Below are 7,704 nucleotides of genomic sequence, written 5' to 3' on the forward strand. Positions count from 1 at the left end.
TATCATTTTCATATTCATCTCACTTTTATTTTAATTTTTTTATCTTCATAACATCCCTATCTAAATCTTATCTCTTATACCCATCTTCTCCATCTTATTCTCCAGTTAAGTCTTCATTTCATCTTCTTCCCATCTCCATCTTCGTTGCGTCATCAACCCTTCCCCTACAGTAGCATATATGTCACAAAGTAGGCGATTCATGCCTTTTGCACGAATGACGATAACAACAATTACGTTTTCGTATTCATTATCCTTTTCGTAAGGTTGCGAAAAATCTCCCTAGTACTTTAGCATGAAGATACACCTCCACTGGTGATAATTGAAGATCATCTTTAATTATCACCAGTGGAGGACCAGATTTCATACATGTGCTTGTGTTATTGACAATAGAGAGCATCTCTCTAATACCATCTCCACCTTCATCTTTATTACTCATCTCATTTCCATATTCATCTCACTTTTATTTTCATCTTTATCTCCATTTTCATCTCCATAACCTCCCTATCTCAATCTAATCACAAGTTTTATACCCATCTTCTCCATCTTATTCTCCAGTTAAGTCTTTATCTCATCTTCATCCCATCTCCATTTTTCATCTCCATCATATCTCTTTTTTCATCTCCATCTTCATTTCCATCTTATCTTTTTTTAGCTTCATCTCCATCTTCATCTTTACCTCCACCTTCATCATCTCATCCCCCATTTTAATTTTTGTTTTCACTTCCAACCGGGCTTCCAACTCTTCTCATCTTCATATCTATCTCCATCCCAATCTATATTTTTTTTATCTCATTCTCTAATTCAGCTCATCTCAACCTTTACTTTCCTCTCCCTATCACCTGCCTTGCCTTGCCCTGGACTAAGATGACCTGCCTTTGTTTTCTTTGCCCACATCTTACTTTATTACAATTATATTATATTTTTTATTATAATATAATGAATTATTAGAAGAAATTTGAAGCCATGCGAAGTACTGACACCAGAACGCAAAATGTGAGTTTGTATTTCATATTTACACATTATTATACTTTAATCTTGTACAATTTACCTAAGCCGGACCTCAGCATAGCAGTATACGTTCATCCAAGGACTTTTAACTGTTACCAGGATAGGAAGCTGGCTGGTTTAAGCGGTCTAACTTAATTAAGCTTATGTGTGGTATTGTTATGCTAATGAGCTATATAAGCACAATCTGCACATGCTCAGATAAACAAAACTTTCCTTAGGCCTAGCTTATCTTATTTTTGTTTTTTATGCACCACTGACTTGCTGTTTGTCATCACTTCAAGATGTCTACCGATTCGTGGGAAAGGCGTATCCTGGTAACCGTTCAAAGTCCTTGGTTCATCATGCTGTTTAACAGGCGTTATTATTAATATTATTATTATTATTATTATTATTATTATTATTATTATTATTATTATTATTATTATTATTATTATTATTATTATTATTATTTTACTTAACCATAATCTGAAAAATGATATCTGGCCATCTCATAGGTGCAATGTTTATTCAATGTTGTGTCTTCTTACCCTATTTACATACCATACTTTATCTATTTGAGTTAAGACTATCTCCTTCTAGACCATATTTAAATGTGTGCATCCAATTGTTGTCCGCCGGAATTGCATTTATACCAACAAACGGTTACTAGTTACACCAGTTGTTCATGTCCTTCTTTCTTTAGTTTACATTTCATTTTCTTTCTTTTCAATTCTGTTAATTTCATTTCCTTTTGTTTCTTTCATGTTCTTTCTTTTACTTACCTTTCTTTTCCTTTCCATCTTTTTCTTTCTTTTTCTCTCCTTTCTGTTCTTTTTATTCATAATCTTTTTTCTTTCTTACATTTCTTTTCCTTTCGTTTTCATTCTATTTTTCGTTTCCATTAAAAAAAATTTTTTTACTTCATTTTCATTCTTTCTTTTCATCTTATTTAATTGTTTTACATTCTTGGCTTTTCCTTCTACAGTTGTACTTTCTTTCATAACTATAGCTTTCATTAGAATGCAAGTTTGTGGCAGAATCAAAATAAAATAAATGCACACAGTTAAACACCTGTCTTAGGAGACCTAAAATGAGTGTTATTATGTAGAGCCTGTAATTTTATATTTTAGTGATAGAAAAATGTATTAGAATGTTATTCAAAACATTGCTTCAGAAACTGATTCTTAGGTTTTGAGGAATGTAAGATGGCGTTTTCTAAAATTGAATTTATTTTCCTTCCTTTCTTTGTATTTTTGGTTGTATGAGATGTTATCATCTTGCATGGGTTATTATTTTCCCTTCTGACTACATGTTATATATTGGAAATCATACACACGATGTATTCGAGTATTCAACTATTTTATTCACTTACAAACTTAGTTATAAACCTAATTTATAATATAATATAAGTGCCCGAAAACCAAGAAGGCAGAGCCTGTGTTTGTAGTCCTGGATCTAACTTAAATAAATAATATATCTTAGCTACAAAATAAATTAATCCAACAACCAGTTAACTAATAAATTAACCAATTACATGTATCATTTTAATATAAGTAAGTTGACTTATCATGGCCATTCTCGATTTCTGCCCACATCCTCAGATTCTCCCCTCTGACATTAAAAAAAAATAGCATTTTTGATGTTTTAATAGTGTATTACTAAAGGCATGCAGCGCTAAGAAAAACGTTTTGTTTAGTGTTATCATATAATTAGCCTCGCCCCTCCCAAGGAGAGGTAAAGGGTATGCTAGGCCTTGTTTGGCTAGGCCTAACCCACTCAAGCCGATCGACCACAGGCCAATACTTTTGCGGTACATAGATTATTGTTATGTCCTTGGTAGTGTGTATGTTACTGACTGTTTTTAATATTATGATTATTTCTTAAATATTTTTTCTGACTTTCTTTGTTAGAATATATTCATATTATATTGCCTATTCCAATAAAATAAATAAACTAAATTATTGAAAGGCCTTATGTACATTTATTACTTCCATTAATACATCTCAATTTAACATTAAGAAAGAAAATAGTCGATAGATAATATTTTAATTGAAATATTTGATTTATCTTGACAGACTTACATGCCATACATAGCAGATACTGGCGATGAGAACCATACTTATTAAGATCTGCAGGAAGCAAATGCAGAAACAGGTTACGTTAATGCCAAGGTGGAAATGTATAAAAAGTGAACCCTTTGTCGAAAAGAGCTTGTTTGTTTTGATACAGGAGTATAACTTTAATCTCTACAAACTGTAACGATTTTTGCTATGGTAACGTACCTCCATGATGTTTGATTATACAAAATATATGATTGAAATAATTCAACTGTGTAGCTCATTAGTTTTAAGAAATATTAATACTAGCAAAAGCAAAACAGAATAAATTGACAAGTGTACATGTATTACAAATATACTTGACAATTGTATTTTAAGTTTTTAAAGATTTTAATTAAAGGATATGGTTTTCGCGCTGTGCTTTTAGACTGCTACCAAAAAGAGTAAACAATGATTAAGAAACTGTATGCAGCGGAAGCTTTTACTACGAAGGAATAAGAATTCCGAACTAAGCAATGCGCATGCGCAATTACAAGAGAAAGTCTCCGAATTATCTCTAAAATCAAAATGAGCATGCGCTGGGAAATGCTAGACAGACAGTAAGTAAGTGAAGTTGTCGAGCAGTTACCAAAACGAGTTGTCAGAAACCAAATGGTGTCTGCGAAGAGGGTGTGAAATAGAAATGAGAAAAAACTTTTTAATGCAACAACTGAGCATGCGCAACTCAAGCTAAAGCGATCACGCAGACTTTGAAAATAATGAAAATTCCGGTCGAAAAGCCTTGGCTATCAAAGGCCTACAGATGCGTAATAATATAATCGTCCAGGAAAATTGTAATTAAATTATCGCAAACAACAGTTTAATGGGCTCTATCGTCGTACGTAAGTATGCATTGACAATCCGATAAAAAATAACCACATAAATTGAAGACACAACCTAGGCTAGGCCTCTTTAGGATAGCCTTAGCTAGGGCCTACTAAAAATAGCCACACAGAAACTGACAGCAGTAGGGCCTAAGCATATATAGCTAGTGAAAAGGGTGGGGGGAGGTTAGCAAGTCTATAGTTGAAGCATAAAAATCGGCGATGATGGAATTTATTTATAATAACTCCTCCAACCCAGCCAGCAGAATAATAAACATAGTAAAACATATTTTTAAAATTTAAATAAAATATTATTATTATTATTAAATTATTATTATTACATATTAATAATAGTAGTAGTAGTAATAATAATAATAATAATAATAATAATAATAAAAATAATAAATATTAATAACAGCAATAATGGTAAGAACACAAGTTAAAGTAATTCTATATGTTAGGCCTACACCAAATTATATAGGCCTATTACACTGGTTTATAAACCTTATACTATCTACATTTTTAATGTAGAATACTGTTTAGTATGCCGTTTTATTATTTTAATCAATGCCGCAGTGTAAATAATTGTTACACCATGTGTTATACTATAAAAAAAATTCAGTGAAGATGGTAGGTCATCCTCAAGAATACGTTAATCTATTAAGTTTGGAAATACAAATCAGATATGAATTAAATTATGGTGCTGCGTATTTTTTATAGGGAATAATTCGTTGTTAAATACAATTCGTTGTGTCAATAACTCAACTAAAGTGAAAAAAAACTTTACTTAGGATTTCGTGTAACATTTTCTTAGATAAGTGGTTTATTTTAGATATATTAGCCATGAAAATGTTTTGTGAATTAACTTCAAATATTTCTCAGCGGATAGTATATATTAAGTCAACATTTGAATCTTGTAAGGAATACCGTCTGTGTGGTAAACTATATACAGTAATGTTTTGACGTATTACACGTCATCATCAGGGAATGTTGCTTATGCTTTACCGGTTTATAAAGTAACGGTCAGACAAATACTATCCTGAATAATTTTAAAGTCATATATATATTCATTATAATGAAAGAGTGATGTTATAAAGAGTTGTTAAGTGCAGGGTTTCCCCAGCAGTGTAAAGACGTCTTTAATTGTTGGTATTTTTTGTGCGGAATGAAGAATGGTAAAAACAGTCGAATTAGATGTGTAGTTTCATGTAATTGATTTTGTAATGTATTGAAAAATGTAATTACTTCTCCAGAACCAAGTTCTCCTTTGCCCGTGTGTTTCTATGTGTCCGTTGGCTTTACCAAAATATATGGAGTTAAAACCTGCTCAAGTAAAGTTTATAGACACCACGGGCACGGAAATTAGTTGGGACACGGTCTTTCGAAGCAACGCAGCCCGTCGCGAGTAATCGTCGGGGACAGTCTTAAGGTCGGTTTCCATAGATGCGCCTACCCCATTGTTGTCGGTAAGGTTGAACCTAGTTCAACATTGCAGATTGCGTTGCAGACAAATCGGGGTGCCTTCCCGATTGTGTCAGGGCAACTAGCAATTGCACCCTGATTCGTCCACAACGCAATCGGCAAGTTGAACCAGGTTCAAACTTCCCGATGGCTCTCGGTGACTGTCGCCGATAGGGTGAGCGATTCTATGGAAACCGGGATTCAAGCCGTTACGGTGAGAAATATTGAACATGGTTAATATTCTACAACGCGACTGTCCCCGACTCAAACCATCGCGTTCGCGTTTAAATCACACGAACGCGACGCGACAACAAATCGCGTCGGGCTGCGTTGTACGACGCTGTCTGGTTAGCCTTTACATTACAAAATATAGATAATTTAAAAGATTCAAAATCAAATTTGACATTAATATGTAATTATAAATTCGAATTGTTTAGTTTGTAAGCAGGCTAATTGTTAGCTTTCAATTGAATAGATTCACTTTTGCTATTGGAAAATATAAACAAAATTAAAAGCTGAAATGATGAATCACAATTGTGTTTCTTTACACTTGGAGTTAATTGATAGGTCTTTTCTCTTCGCTGTCCGCTGTGCAATGATCACAATTTTGTTCCTCTCTCTTTGCAAATACTGTATAAGAAAAAAAAGCCGCTAAAGCAATCATATGAATCGGAGCATTTAGCTTTAATAAATACAGACCACTGTTTAAGGTCATGTTCTGAAAATAATATACGGCATATATAAATGTATGACAAAATGTGTGTTATCTCTTACATAGATTAACTTAATGTAGGCCCATATTTCACTAAATTAAGAAATATAATACTACAATAAAACTAATCAGGAAATCGTAATATGCGTGAAGATAATTAAATCATAATTTAACACAAATACTATGTTTGATAATAATGATGTGGATTGGAGCAAAGTGTTACATGTAATTCGGCTCTCAAGCGTAACTCGTTTGTATCCCTGAACAGCGTTATATTTAACAATCGTGTAGACTTCCTGTGTTGTGTTAAGGAAAAGAAACGAAAAGAAAGGCAAGAAATCGAAAGATATATAAGGAAAAGAAAAAAGGATAAGGAAAAGGAAATGGTAAAGAAAAGAATAAGAAGTGTGAAAAGAAAGGAAAGGAAAACATAAGGTAAGGAAAGAATCAAGATTCAAGATTTTGATATTGTTTCGAAAGCTATCGAGGGCTATTATCCACTCATTAACAAACAACTATGCATAATCAACACAATAAATACCTTACATTACTTGTTACTAATGCCTAATTTTATTTTTATCTCATTGGGGGAAATAAACAAAGGGCATGCGGAAAGTAAGATGGCAGGAACCATAATAAACGACAAGAAAATCGAATAAATTTGGGTATGGCGGGAGTTTCTAAGAGAGATGGAACAATTACGGCTTAGAGGAAGGAAGTGGTGTAGGGGATGATTTGGGTTTTTTTTTAGAATCTTAGAAGTGAACCAAGAATAAAAAAAGTCTGTCTAACTTCAAATGAAGAAACATAATCTTAGCGAAAATTGCCTGAATTCGATGAAAGTAATACAAGTCACATTTAGGAAGAAGACCATAAACGGAACATGCGTATTCAACTGTGGATGGTTGTGGGATTTATAAAGAAGATTAAAAGTTTCGGTAGAAAGGGAATTCTAAAAAAAAAAATTAAGAATGGAAAGTTTCCGCATGGCAAATTTGTCAACAGAAATAATGAGAACATGCCATTTCAAATTATTGGAAATTATGATACCTAAGTATTTAATATTATCAACGGGATCAACCAAATTACCATTAATGTATACAGGGATAATAGAACGTGTTGATTGCCAAAATAAATATTAAAAACTTTACACTTAGTGGGGGAAAATGAAAGACCATTATGAGTCGACCACATCTATCTCGAGCTTACGCGCAGTAGTTGAAGTATAATCAGAAGTTGGAGTTTAAAGGAACTTATTAAGATTAAATCGTCAGCAAATAAGGAAACAGTGCATTCAATACTGTGTATGATATCATTGATAATGCATAGAAATAAAGTCGGGCATAATTTACTGCCTCTATTGGAAAAGAAGAAAAAATCAAAGAAAAAAGAGGTAGGTAGAAAATAAAAGAAAAAAGGTTGGGGGTGGGTGGAGAATACAATTCAATTCAAATTTAATTTCAGGAAAAATAAATAAAATAAAAACATGATGCTGCCTTCCAAGGATTGCCAAACAAGTTTAAAACTATCAAGTGGCTCTCCTAACAGCGTCATTAAAAATTAAATAGCATGCAATTATTTATATAACATTTTTAATAAATAAAAAAAAGAATAATAATAAAAA

At 32.6% G+C, this 7,704-nt stretch overlaps 1 long non-coding RNA gene across 1 annotated transcript in view; it reads left to right on the plus strand.

Annotated features, from left to right (window-relative positions):
• The window catches only part of LOC117122065, a 6,112-nt gene extending 1,567 nt beyond the window's left edge, over positions 1–4,545 (plus strand). The window contains exons 4-5 of the long non-coding RNA XR_004447659.1: positions 952–993; positions 3,063–4,545. This is a non-coding gene — a long non-coding RNA (uncharacterized LOC117122065). The remainder of the gene's footprint in view (positions 1–951; positions 994–3,062) is intronic.
• The last annotated feature ends 3,159 nt before the right edge of the window (positions 4,546–7,704 follow it).

Source organism: Anneissia japonica, unplaced genomic scaffold, assembly GCF_011630105.1.
Source record: "Anneissia japonica isolate Jap-2015-1 unplaced genomic scaffold, ASM1163010v1 scaffold287780_len48409_cov108, whole genome shotgun sequence".
Classification (NCBI taxonomy): Eukaryota; Metazoa; Echinodermata; class Crinoidea; order Comatulida; family Comatulidae; genus Anneissia; species Anneissia japonica.